A 13,288-nucleotide genomic window follows, 5' to 3' on the forward strand; every position below is an offset into this window, starting at 1 on the left:
ACCCGGCTGGGCCTGCCCAGCCATACCCTGTGATCTGCCTATGATGTGATCTCAATATGTGATACACCCGGTCCTGTGGGTGACTCTCATGCTATAGGAGCTTTCCCGTCCCTGACTGGGTGTTGACTACCATTCTACCTCATCCCTCTCCGTCTCTATGCCTAAAGGGGGGAAAAATCCAATGCCCATAACTTGGTGGGCTACTTCAAGAACTCCACCCCGTCCTCTACTCGGAAATCATCATCACCTCCGCCTAAATCAGCGACATCCGACTGTGACTCGGACGATGACTCTTCCTCCACTCCTGCCACTAAAGCGGACGTCGCTCTTCTCCTGTCCGAGATGCGCAACATAAAAAAGTCTATCCGTGCGGAGGTGCAGGAAGCTATCTCTGGTCTGAAAACGGACGTGGACAACTTGGGAACCAGAGTTGACGCTGTTGAGAGGAAACATGAGGAGCTTATCGCTTTTCAACAAGAATCGGAACAGGAGATAGCTCAAATGCGTACAGATGTTATGCTATTAGCGGATAAGCAAGAGGATTTAGATAATAGAGGCCGTCGGAACAATCTCCGAATCCGCAACATCCCCGAGACGGTAGAACAGACCCACCTCACTGATTACCTGCTCCGCCTGTTCCGCTCACTCGCTCCCTCAGTTCCTGACGATATGCTACTCCTAGATAGGGCACACAGGGCCCTACGTCCTAGATCTCAAGATGCTAAAACGCCGAGGGATGTAATCCTACGTTTTCATTATTTTGCGGTCAAAGACCCAGTCTACGCCAAAGCTCGGATGTCTCCAACCATATCTTTCGAGGGCTCCGATCTTCTAGTCTTCCAAGACTTGTCACCGGTTACGTTGAACAGACGAAGAGAATTAAAGGACATAACTAAAACCCTGAGAGACAACAACGTTAGATACAGATGGGGCTTCCCCTTTGCCCTACAAGTCCGATCTGATGGTAAAGTCCTCTCTGCTAGATCCCCCGACGAGGCTCTTCAACTACTCCGCCACTTGAATATCTCTGGCCCCCTGACTACCTCTCAATGCCCTCCCCCAGTCAACACCTCTCCTTCCCTCAAGGCCCCGTCCCCCGATTGGAACACTGTTGGTTCTGCCTCCCATACCTCTAAGGTTACATGACTCTACATATGGTGCTGCCTTTGAACGGGCCTCATCCCCGCAATTGCTGTCACGGGATCTCCGGATGTCTTTTGATGCTTCATCAATGGCCACACATTCAGCAGAGACCTATGTCTAGTTAATGTTTGCTGTTTTTTGCATTTTTATGTTTGTGGGGGCTGGACCTGTCTGGATCCTGGGACCGGGGTCCTCCGCGGTTGGCCGCGCGGTCCGCGGCCCCGGATGACCCGGCCGGATCACGCTCTCTTTTTTGTGTTCCTAAATAGCCTTAATGTTACTGTTTTTTTTTTTTCCCTCTCTCTCCCTTCCCTGCGATTATATGCCTATTCCTCTGTAACTCAGGCGGTGAGGGCCCACAGACCTCTATCTTTTCTAGGGTTGGGGGGTCGTCACACCATGTTTACTCCCTGTTTTTTTTTGTTTTGTTTTTTTTTAGGTTTGCTTTCCCTCCTTGCCTTGCCCCCCCCCCCCCCCCCCTCTCCTCCCCTTTAGCTCCTTCAGCCTACTAACTACAATTTGCACTCCGGATGGGTTTTGCCCACACTTGGGACCCGGTCCTCACAACCCTCTCCTCTGCGCGGCTGGGTTCACCCATCCCCCATTCGGCCCTTACGGCCGAATTTGGACGAATTAGGCCCGTAGGCCTGTTCTTTCCCTGGGTCCGACCTGTGAGAATAGATTCTCCATGTTTGTTAATTGCAATCACTACCATAAACCTGTTACTTCTCTGTTCTCTTTCCACCTATCTTCTTCCTTCTCAGGTCTTCTTCCCTTCTTTTCCCCCTCTCTCTTCGGGGGTCCCGCCGGTGCAATTCAGTCTGAGTGGTGCTCCACTTTTATTCCATGGTTCTTAGAATAGTTTCCCTGAACACGAAAGGCCTGAACAGTCCACACAAACGCTCTCTTCTATTTCAGTCCCTCAAACAACTCAGTGGCGATGGTATATTGTTACAAGAGACCCACTTTTCGGGCGCATCACACCCTGAACTTAGGTCTAAAACCTTCCCGCACACTTTCCATGCTTGCGATCCTGTACGCAAAAAGAAGGGGGTCTCTATACTCTTTGCTAACCACCTTGCTTTCACCCCCTCCGATATATTAAGGGACCCTGAGGGTAGATATCTATTATTAGTGGGACAGTTGAATGGGATTCCCTACACATTCCTGAATGTTTATGCTCCAAACCAACTTCAGGCTCCCTTTTTCCATTCCCTGAATAGCCTCCTAGCTCTGCACAGACGCGGTAATGTGGTTTTAGGTGGGGATTTTAATGTGACCCTGGATAGCGCCCTGGACAGATCTAAACCTCTACCCAGATCAATGCGCTCCTCTCATTCCCGTAACGCAGCTGCTTTGAATCTCCTACTATCCCGACATCTTCTCTTCGATACATGGAGAGTGAAAGAGTCGACCGCTCGGGATTACACTTACTACTCCTCTATTTATGATGTCTACACAAGATTGGACATGCTCTTTTTGAGTACAGAGCCTGCCCAATGCATCCTGGACGCCTCCATTTACCCTAGCACGTGGTCAGACCACGGCCCAGTCACAGTGGACGTCCCGGGCCCACACCCTCCCGCTCGACACCCCACGTGGCGGTTGAATGACAGAATCCTTCTTAATCCCCAAACGAAAGCCCACATAGCCGCCGAAATTTCTCATTACTTTCATACAAACACATCTCCGACTGTCTCTCCTATGTTACTGTGGGATGCCCACAAAGCGGTTTTACGAGGATGCCTGATTAGCGCCTCCTCTTATAACAAGAAGGCTAGAACCAACCGTATCCGGGAACTCTCGGACTTGGCCACATCCCTGTCACTGAAACACAAAACGTCAGGGTCAGAAGCAGATCTCTCTGCTTTGTCCTCTGCCAGGGGCGAATTGAACATGCTCTTGACGGCTAGGGTGGAAACTAGCTTGAAATGGCTCAGCCAGTCTTTTTACGAAAAAGGGGATAAAGCTGATCGGCTGCTAGCTTCTAGGCTTAGGACTAAGCTGGCAAGGAACAACGTTATGTCTATTCAGTCTTCCCCTGATAAGAAAACTTGTGAGCCTAAACGTATCACCGAGACTTTCTCTCGCTTCTACAAGAAGCTATATAATGCTTACGGGACCTCACATTCTAGCCCGGATTTTCTTGCGGACGTGCGTACCTTTCTGTCCCAGTGCCAACTGCCTTGTCTGTCCCCAACGGTCTCCGCGGAATTAAACGCTAGGATCTCCGATGAAGAAATCGCCACCGTCGTTAAAGGCTTAAAACCTAACAAGGCTCCTGGCCCAGATGGCTTCTCAGCCATCTACTATAAGACTTTCCTGCCCCAGCTCATGCCCCACCTTTCGACCCTATTTAATGCTGTCCTGCAGGGTGCCTCTTTCTCTAAATCGGCTCTGGAGGCCAAGATCATAGGTATTCCCAAGGATGGCAAGGATACATCCAACTGCGCTAACTATAGACCTATATCGCTGCTTAACTCTGATATTAAGATATATGCGAAAATCTTGGCCCTCCGATTGAACAGCGTATTGCCCCACCTTGTCCATAATGACCAGGTTAGTTTCATCCCTGGTCGTCAAGCCCGCGACAATACGAGACAGGTCATTAGCCTTGCTCATCATATCAACCTTACCCGTACCCCTGCTCTTTTGCTTTCTCTGGACGCGGAGAAAGCATTCGACAGGATAGGATGGCCCTTTATGTTCGAAACTCTTGCTCACTTTAGCTTTCAGGGGGAATTTCTTACGGGGATTCAGGCTCTGTACTCGGATCCGTCTGCACGGGTCTCCGTGAATGGAGTGCTGTCGGACCCTTTGGGTATCTCAAACGGCACCAGACAGGGCTGCCCAGTCTCGCCCCTGATATTTGCTCTAGTAATAGAACCTTTGGCTGCACGCATTCGGACCTCGACCGACATTGGGGGGTTAGAGGTGGGGAGCTCAATCTACAAGATCTCCCTATTTGCGGACGATGTCCTCCTTTCGCTCTCCTCACCGCACACTTCTTTGCCGAACCTTCTCCATCTTCTATCGGAGTACGGGCATGTATCGGGATATAAGGTCAATTGGTCCAAAACAGAAGCTCTCCCCTTCCATATCTCCTCTACCCACCTAGCTCGCATGAAGTCCAACTTTAAATTTTGTTGGTGTGTTTCTAAAATCCGTTACCTGGGGATCTGTATCACGCGCCGCTATGGTGCCCTTTATAAGGCAAACTTCGCCCCCTTACTTGTCAACATCAAGGCCGATCTCCATAAATGGCAGTCTCTGATTATATCCTGGTTGGGACGAATTATAGCTCTGAAAATGAATATAATCCCCCGTCTACTTTATCTGTTTCAGACACTGCCTGTGAAAGTCCCGGACTCGGTCCTGGCGCAAGTCCACTCTTGGTTTCTCCGCTTTGTTTGGAAAAATAAGGTCCCTAGGATAGGGTTCTCCACCTTACGCAAACCTGTACAGGAGGGCGGAAGAGGCTTCCCAGATATTCGCCTTTACTATCTGGCCACTCATCTTAGCCAAGCTATCGCTTGGTTCGCCCCTGCTCAGAACATACGATGGCTTCAACTAGAATCTGCACTGGGCCACACTACGTCTTTGTCGTCTTTACTCTTATCCTCCCCCAAAACTAGATCCCCCCATTTGCAACTGCACCCTGTACTGGAATTCTCCTGCCAGATCTGGGACCACTGTACTCGTCGCTTTCACCTCCTGTCATCTCCCTCTCCGCTTACCCCTTTATGGGATAACCCTTCTTTCACCCCGGGTCAATCTCTGACTCGATCTCGCCCATGGTCGGAAAAGAACATCCGCTTTGTACAAGATGTTCTAGCTGGGGGTACGTGCGCACCTCTATCGGACATCATAACAAAATATAATTTCCCGGAAGCGAACCCTTTTACCTATTTCCAGATAAGACACTTTGTCTCTTCTGTATCGAATTCTTCCCCGTTCCAATCTTTATCCACTCTGGAGTCATATAGCTATCATAAGCCGCTTGCTCGAGGAATCATCTCCCTACTATACTCCCTTCTCCAGGTTGAAGGGCAGCAGACGGCCCCGGCTTTTGTTCTCCAGTGGGAGCGGGATCTAGGTCCGCCGCCTGCTGACCATGATTGGTCGGATGTCTTCACTGCTGCCGCACAATCCTCCATCTCAACGCTAGTGAAGGAAAATGCTTACAAAATATTATATAGGTGGTACTTTGTCCCCTCTAGACTCCACAAGATGTTTCCTTCCTCTCCGCCCACGTGCTGGAGGGGTTGCGGCGGTCATGGCTCCTTCCTCCACATTTGGTGGACGTGCCCCAAGATCATGCTATTTTTGGACTCAGTCGCTCACTTGTTAAGTACAGTGCTCCAATCCCAGATATCTAAAGACCCTTGGTCTTTTCTGCTGGGCCTTCCCGTTATTAACACACCTCCAAATACCGGTAAATTACTGACACAGATTTTAAATGCTGCTCGCTGCTCAATTGCTCTCCATTGGAAAAAGAAGGAGGCCCCCCCTATTAAGATGGGCATTGATAAAGTATGGTACTTCGCAAGCATGGAAAAAATCACTGCATACCTCCATAATAGATCTTTTCAGTTTCTTGCGGTTTGGGAATTATGGTTTAACTCTCAGGCCCCAGCACGCAGAACACGCGCCCCTGAGGGCTCCGCGGCACTTCTATTATGATTTCAGTAGTCTCGCCTTCCATAGAGTAGGTGTGTGACCGTCCTTAATACTACCTTTCCGTGTACCTTAGGTATTGCCTCCTATTCTACACTGGCGCTCCGAGCGGTATCTGCTGTATATAGGGACGCGCCGGCGGACCCTCCGACTTTATCTCCTTTCTTCCTACTCTATACTTTCCTCGTCTTTCCTTTCTCTTCTTTTCTCGCTTTCTCTTTATTCTTCTTCTTCCTACTGATACAGCCACGAGATTGTTTTTCTTTTTATTTTTTTGGGTTCCTAATTAATCAAAGTGCTTTGTTCGCTTTTGATGTATACTTTATCTCTATTTTCTTTATTATCAACACGATGTTTTTTCAATATGGGAACCCCATGATCTCTGTTTTTAGATTATATCTCTGCTATAAAAATAAAGGCCCTCATTCCGAGTTGTTCGCTCGCAAGCTGCTTTTAGCAGCTTTACACACGCTAAGCCGCCGCCTACTGGGAGTGAATCTTAGCTTCTTAAAATTGCGAACGAAAGATTCGCAATATTGCGAAAAGACATCTCTGTGCAGTTTCTGAGTAGCTCGAGACTTACTCTGCCAGTGCGATCAGTTCAGTGCTTGTCGTTCCTGGTTTGACGTCGCAAACACACCCAGCGTTCGTCCAGACACTCCTCCATTTCTCCAGCCACTCCCGCGTTTTTCCCAGAAACGGTAGCGTTTTTTCCCACACGCCCATAAAACGGCCTGTTTCCGCCCAGAAACACCCACTTCCTGTCAATCACATTACGATCACCAGAACGAAGAAAAAAACGTGAGTAAAATTCCTAACTGCATAGCAAATTTACTTGGCGCAGTCGCAGTGCGAACATTGCGCATGCGCACTAAGCGGAAAATCGCTGCGATGCGAAGAAATTTACGAGCGAACAACTCGGAATGACCCCCAATGTTGTTTTACGGATATACCCTCCCCACCTGTTGTGGGGGGTTAATGTAACCTTGTATAACTTGAAAATTAAATAAACAATTTAAAAAAAAAAAAAAAAAAAGTTTAACTCAATACTTTGGAATGTAACCTCGGTTGGCAATTACAGAGGTCAAATGTTTCCTGTAGTTCTTGACCAGGTTTGCACACACTGTAGCAGATATTTTGGCCCACTCTTCCATGCAGATCTTCTCTAGATCTCCCATGTTTTGGGGCTGTCGCCGGGCAACACTGACTTTCAACTCCCTTCACAGATTTTCTGTTGGGTTGAGGTCTGGAGACTGGCTAGGCCACTCCAGGATCTTGAAATGCTTCTTACGGAGCCACTCCTTAGTTGCCCGGGCGATGTGTATGGGGTCATTGTCATGCTGGAAGACCCAGCCACGTTCCATCTTCAATGCTCTTACTGAAGGAAGGAGGTTTTTGCCCAAAATCTCACGATACATGGCCCCATTCATCCTCTCCTTAACAAGGGATCAGTCGTGTTGTCCCCTTTGCAGAAAAGCAGACCCAAAGCATGATGTTTCCACCCCCATGCTTCACAGTGGGTATGGTGTTCTTGGGATGCCATTCATAATTCTTCTCCCTCCAAACACGGCCAGTGGAGTTTATACCAAAAAGTTCAATTTTGCTCTCATCTGACCACATTACATTCTCCCAATCCTCTTCTGGATCATCCAGGTGGTCACTGGCAAACTTTAGACGGGCCTGGACATGTGCTGGCTTAAGCAGGGGGACCTTTCGGGCGCTGCAGGATTTCAATCCATGACGACGTAGTGTGTTACTAATGGTAACCTTTGTGACTGTGGTCCCAGCTTTCTTGGGGTCATTGACCAGGTCCCCCCGTGTAGTTCTGAGCTGATTCCTCACCGTTCTTAATATCATTGATACCCCACGAGGTGAGATCTTGCATGGAGCCCCAGGTCGACGGAGATTGTCAGTGATCTTGTATTTCTTCCATTTTTTAATAATTGCACCAACAGTTGATCTCTTCTCACCAAGCTGCTTGCCTATTGTTGAGTAGCTCATCCCAGCCTTGTGCAGCTCTACAATTTTGTCCCTGGTGTCCTTAGACACCTCTCTGGTCTTGGCTATGGTGGAGAGGTAGCAGTCTGACTGTTTGAGGGTGTGGACAGGTGTCTTTTATACAGATAACCAGTTCAAACAGGTGCCTCTAATACAGGTAACGAGTGGAGGATAGAAGAGCTTCTTAAAGAAGAAGTAACAGGTCTGTGAGAGACAGAAATTTTGCTGCTTGGTAGGTGTCCAAATATTTATTTCTGCTGTGGGGTACACTGGGCTCCACAAGGATGGACAATGGGGGGTGTAGAGTAGGATCTTGATCCGAGGGACCAACAGGCTCAAAGCTTTGACTGTTCCCAGAATGCACAGTGCCGACTCCTCTATAACCCCGCCTTCCCTGCACAGGAGCTCAGTTTTGTAGTTGGTGCTGCAGTAAGCAGGCACATAACAGAGGGGCTGCTCCAGGCAGCCCTAAGAAGAGCTTTTTTATTAAGAAAAAGTGAAGACTTCATGGGCAGCAGCGGTGGTAAATGTCAGGAGACATTCACGGCTGCAGCTCCAGCTCTCCCCAGCTGCGCTGTACACTACAGCAGGAGGCTCCGGTTTTCTTCACGTCAGGCACACACGACGGGGGCTCTCCAGGATCGTGTGGCCACGCTTCGGGAGGTGGTGAGTGGGTCCCGCTTGCGGGACCCGGTCTTTATCGCGATCCGGCGCGGTCAGTGGGAGGCGGGCCGCGCGCGCTGACGGTGGACACTGTGGCAGTACAGGCGATCCCACTAGGTCACAAGGGCATGGGCGCAGGTCAGGTTTTCTCTCTAAACCAGTTTACTAAGAGACTGCAGTACCCAGTGGTTTTGCCAGCAGGGGATAAGGCTTAGACCCGAAGCCCCTCCCCCCAGCCCCAGGGCGCCATTTCCCGCAAATGTTCCCGCCCTGGTGCTGCATATCTGTCTCTCCCTCACTCCCTGTCAGTGTCTGGGCGCCATTATCCCTCAGCTTCACTGTTCCTGGGACTGCTTGGGCAAATCCTCCTGTGTAAAGCCGCCTGGTTGTCAGTGCTGTGACTTTACATGACACTTAAGCAGGGGTTAAAGTGAGCCGGAACGGGCCGGAACTGCGTTCCGTCAGTTCCACCAGGAGACGGAACGCAGTTCCGCCTCCCCCGGCTCACCTAACCCGATGTCCCAGGCGGCGCTGCAGGGAGATGCCGGGCGCCCGCTGAGATCGCGTTACCAGCGGGCGCCCGTCTCCCTCTCCGCAGCGGCAGCCGGAGGCAGGAGCTCAGTACTGAGCTCCGGCTTCCGGCTCTGTCAGTGCGTGCTATGGGAGAGACGTCATGACGTCTCTCTCATAGTGCAGAGGAGCGGGCGGCGAGAGAGGACTGCGGCGGGAGCGGGGCTAGGTAAGTATAGTTCTCCCCCCCCCTCCCTCCCTCTTCCCTATATGTGTACCACAGGCGTTTCTACTGGGGGCCTTTACTACTGGGGCAAACTACAGAGGGGCAAACTACTGGGGGGCTCTAGTACTGGGGGCAAACTACTGGGGGGCTTTACTGCTGGGGCAAACTACTGGGGGGCTCTAGTACTGGGGGCAAACTACTGGGGCAAACTACAGAGGGGCAAACTACTGGGGGGCTCTAGTACTGGGGGCAAACTACTGGGGGCCTTTACTACTGGGGCAAACTACAGAGGGGCAAACTACTGGGGGGCTCTAGTACTGGGGGCAAACTACTGGGGGGCTTTACTGCTGGGGCAAACTACTGGGGGGCTCTAGTACTGGGGGCAAACTACTGGGGCAAACTACAGAGGGGCAAACTACTGGGGGGCTCTAGTACTGGGGGCAAACTACTGGGGGCCTTTACTACTGGGGCAAACTACAGAGGGGCAAACTACTGGGGGGCTCTAGTACTGGGGGCAAACTACTGGGGGGCTTTACTGCTGGGGCAAACTACTGGGGGCAAACTACTGGGGGCATTACTACAAGGGGGCAAGCTACAAAGGGGCAAACTACTGGCAGCATTACTACTGGGGGCTAAACTACAAGGGGGCATAATTACAGGAGCTAAACTACTGGGGGTATAACTACAAGGGGGCAAACTACTAGGGACATTACTAACTTTGGCAAACTACATGGGGGCTAAACTACAGGGGCTAAACAACTGGGGGCACAACTGCAGGGGGCATTACCACTGGGGGCTAAACTACATGGGGCAAACTACATGAGGGCAAAACTACTGGGGGCATTACCACTCAAAGGCTAAACTAGAGGGGGGGGGGGGAGTAAATTGCTGGGGTCATAACTGCAGGGGCATTACCAGTATGGGCATGACTACTGGGGCTAAACTACAGGGGCTAAACGACTAGGGGCAATACTACACAGGGGCATTACCATTAAGGGCATTACTGATGAGGTGCACAGCTAATGAGGGCATTGTAAAGGGGGCACTTCATAAGGGGCACTACTGTTGGGGGCATTGCATAAGGGGCACTACTACTGTGGGCATTGTATAAGGGGTGCTACTGCTGGGGGCATTACTGTACGGGCCGACAAAGAAGCTGCGTTCCCGGTCCGCTCTCCGTTGCTCCACCCCTACCATCGCCGCCGCACTGGAAGCCCTGGTTCCAGACTCCCAGCTGCAGCGGATCTGGGACCAGGCCGGCTTTATTATCCCTGCCGCTGCATCGAGCTCCTGTGACCGCGGCGCTACTAGTTCAAATCTGTCGCTGATTGGCTGCCGGTCCGCAGCAGTTTTGAAATATTAGCGCCGTGGTCACAGGAGCTCGATGCGGCGGCAGGGATAATAAAGCCAGCCTGGTTCCAGATCCACTGCAGCCGCCCTCAGCCTCTTCTGCCGCCCCGCCCTCGGACCTCTGCGCACCCACAGCCTCCTCCTCCGCACTCCGAGGCCCACAGCCTCCTCCACGTCACGCCTACCACAGCCTACTCATCCACAGCACCGCAGACCACCGCCGCTGCTAAACAAGTAATCTAACCTGCTGCCTTTCTCTCTCCCTAGTCCCTACTGTATTCCCTTGCTGTCACTTTCCATGTCCCTGCTGTCACTTTCCATGTCCCTGCTGTCACTCTCCCTATCACTCTCCCTATCACTCTGTCACTCTATAATGTGAATTTCGGCTCATTCTCTGTGCTATAATGTGAATTTTGGCTCATTCTGTGTGCTATAATGTGAATTTCGGCTCATACCGTGTGCTATAATGTGAATTTCGGCTCATACTGTGTGGTGTAATGTGAATTTGGCTCATACTGTGTGGTGTAATATGAATGTGGCTCATACTGTGTGGTATAAATGTGAATTTCGGCTCATACTGTGAGCTATAATGTGAAAGGGGTCCTACTATTGTGGTGCATAATGTGTATAAGGGGTATATAATGTGGTAAACTACACTGAAGGGCACGCCCCCTTTTGCGTGGCCACGCCCCCTTGTCAGGAGTGCACGCTCCTTCGGCGCGCACATAATTGCACCCTTCACTTTTCCATACCCCCACTTCAAAATTTCCACTTGGGTACTACTACTGTGGGCATTATTACTATTGTGTGACCACGCCCCTTTTTTTAGACCACACCCCCTTTTTTGCTGCGCGCGCCGTAGGCGCGCGCAATACCTTTATTTCTTGGGCGCCGTGGGGAGGGGGGTGAGTTCCACCACCTCTCTAGGACCACTTTAAGCACTGCACTTAAGTATTCTACCTGCCTTTTCAGTCAGTGCTAGTTAAGAAAGAGTGCATTTAGTCAGGGTTTTCTAGTACAATTACCCTGTGATATACATCCAGTTCTTACTGTGTAGTGTTATATCTATTGCCTATATAGATATATATATATATATATATATATAAGCTAGTCCAGTGCAGTATTATTGTTAGTAATAACCTCTGCATTGTACAAACTGTGACTATCTGTGTGTGCATTTGATAGCTGAGTGGTGTCCATTTCGTGTCTTTCACTCAACCTGCTATCCCTATATTCTATAACCTGAGGGGGCTTGGTGCGTCAGGTTTTATATTGATATAGGTTTTTCACAAAGATTTACTCTAATATGTATTTTTCTCTGTGATTTAGTCACCATATCTGTCCTGTATCCCTGCTTGTGCTGACTACACTGCGCAGGGGTTTGGGTAGGAGGTATTGTGCTGCTACCAATTGTACTGTGTTACCTGATACTGCAAGTTATATCATGTCTGCTTCTGAGGGTAACGGTTCTGGGGCTGAACACACTGCCGGTGTTGCTGATGCCACAGATCACTATGAGGAGAATATAGCAGCTGTGGGCTCTGGTTCTGGGGGCTCCTTGCCCCCCAGTGGGACTGTGGCAACGGAGGCACATAATGACCCACCGTTGGCCGCTTTTTCCATGCTTCTGCATACGCTAATTCATAAACTAACACCCCCTATAGGACCCCCTGATGCCGGTACAACCATATGTGGTCCCTGCAGCTAACCCGCTGTGGGCGGACGATTTATCTGCGCAATTGAAGAAGTTGAACCAGTCCCTGACTACTAAAAAGTCCAAGGGGTCCTCTAAGCGAGCGCTTGTCTCCTCACAATCCACTGCTGTCACTGACACTTCGTCTGATGAAGACGGCACTTACACTGACCCCACAGGTTCTGACTCCGATACGGCTGATGGGGAGGGTGGTTCACATGTGGATGTTCCTGATCTTTTGGAGGCTATTAAGTTAATTCTACAGATTACGGATGATCCCGAGCCATCCGTCCCTCCTAAGAAACCTGATAGGTTCAAGCGTCAGAAGGTGGTTAAACAAGTTTTACCTCACTCTGATCACCTAGTAGATATAAGTCAGGAACCCTGGGAAAACCCGGGTACGAAGTTTGTGCCTCAAAAGAAGATGCTGGCTCGCTATCCCCTCGTGCCAGAGCTAAGAATTGGGAAACGCCTCCTCCAGTGGACTCACATGTGGCTAGGATGGTGGTTTCCTCAGCTCTGATGGTCGCTACCGCCACGTCTCTAAAAGAGCCTACTGTCAAAGTCAGAAAAATATCTCTATGCACACTACCATATTTGCACCTCACACAGGTCCGTGCTGCGCATGAGTACGCTCTCCCGTACGTGCGCATACTCACAGTCGCGGGCACCCGCAGGCGCATGGTATGCGTATTTACGGTAGAGTTTATGCGATCGTAGCGTGCGACTCAATCATTACATATTTTCACTATATAATGTATTTTGTAGATCATGGTCCCTTTGATAGATTCTGCAAGTTTGGTTAATATAGAATGTTCATGAACAGAGAAATCCCTCTTTGTTTGATACGAAGGGTAGGACAGGAGTAATACAGTGGTGTTTAGTATCCATCGGAAGAATATTTAATTAGAAATATTCCGGTGTTGGTTTGAAGCAGATCAATCGCTCGTGCGAATAGTTATGGACATAAGAAGTTTATGAACATTTACTTTATTTGCACTTTATTACCCATGCGGCGGGAAACCCAG

This window comes from Pseudophryne corroboree, chromosome 3 (genome assembly GCF_028390025.1).
Source record: "Pseudophryne corroboree isolate aPseCor3 chromosome 3, aPseCor3.hap2, whole genome shotgun sequence".
Classification (NCBI taxonomy): Eukaryota; Metazoa; Chordata; class Amphibia; order Anura; family Myobatrachidae; genus Pseudophryne; species Pseudophryne corroboree.